The 1,208-nt window shown below is 44.5% G+C and overlaps 1 pseudogene; it reads left to right on the top strand.

Annotated features, from left to right (window-relative positions):
• Positions 1-789, top strand: LOC125532996 (annotated as a pseudogene).
• The last annotated feature ends 419 nt before the right edge of the window (positions 790-1,208 follow it).

Below are 1,208 nucleotides of genomic sequence, written 5' to 3'. Positions count from 1 at the left end.
ATGTGGAAGATATCAAGGTATTGAAGTGACTACTTAGAAAAATGGATAGATAGAAAATTACCGGAAGAATTATGCCTCTTAACTCCTTATGTGGTTCGTATGTGTTGTTTCTTTTTAGGGCTTCCAACACAACAGAATTGCTTCTAATCTTTTGTGTTATCTTTTGTCATGGCAGTAGCTATGTGCTGCTTCAGTGTGTAGTTAAGTTGTGCATTACGGCTTAAATAAGAATTTCGAGGAAAATTTGTAGCACATTGGAACCGACATGTACCACATTGTTTTTCCTAGGGTTCTTCTATAGAATCTGAAGTTTTTGAACCTCTATTGGTAATGTTGCAGGGTTCTGGTGGCAATGTTGACGGTCGTCGAGAGGTTCGTGGACCGGATGGTGTCGTGGCTGCTGATGTATGGAGAGGCGAAGCTGATGCTCGTCCTCTATCTCCGGCACCCCAGCACATGGGTAAGCAGTCGACCAGACACCCCGAGCCCGAGAGATGATCAACATTTAGATACACTTGATTCGGTATGTGACAAATTCTGAATCTGAATCTTACTGGTGTTCGGGTTTCAGGGTGCGAGGCACGTGTACGATGGCTTCCTCCGTCCGCTGTTGGCGAGGCACGAGGACAACATCGACCGATGCCTGCTGGAGCTGAGGGCCAGGGTGAGGGACGTGACGCCGTCACAACGGTGGCTGTCGTCGGTTAGGTGTGGCTCGTCGAGGCTGCCCAGTGTGTTTCGTCGCAGTTGCAGGTCGCGAGATCAGTTCGGGCAGGCGCCGCACATTGACGAGTGATCCAATATTTTGATCGGACCATAACAACTAACGTGTCTCATTCTCTGGCATCTAGAAGTAGTGGTAAAATTCTGAATTTGCATGGCAAGCACCACTTACGTAGGTAGCTGCCACGCACAGTTTATACTCTTATGCCTATAAAGGATAGGAATTATTCATGAGTTATGGCTACAATGAGGACCTGTGTACAGTTTATACTCTTACGCCTATAAAGGATAGGAATTATGCATGAGTTATGGCTATAATGAGGAACTGTGTGATAGTAGATACGACAACTGTGTGATAGAATGGAATTGGTTGATTTTTTTTTAATTTCTAATAAGTTAGTAGTAGCGTGGAAAAAAATTGTGCCCCACTAGTATTTAGTATACTAGTAGCGTTGGTACTCAAGAAACGCTACTACTATTATGTT

This window comes from Triticum urartu, chromosome 1 (genome assembly GCF_003073215.2).
Source record: "Triticum urartu cultivar G1812 chromosome 1, Tu2.1, whole genome shotgun sequence".
Lineage (NCBI taxonomy): Eukaryota > Viridiplantae > Streptophyta > Magnoliopsida > Poales > Poaceae > Triticum > Triticum urartu.
The sequence above is the reverse complement of the archived record's forward strand: the minus strand, read 5'-3'. Positions and strand labels throughout refer to the sequence as shown.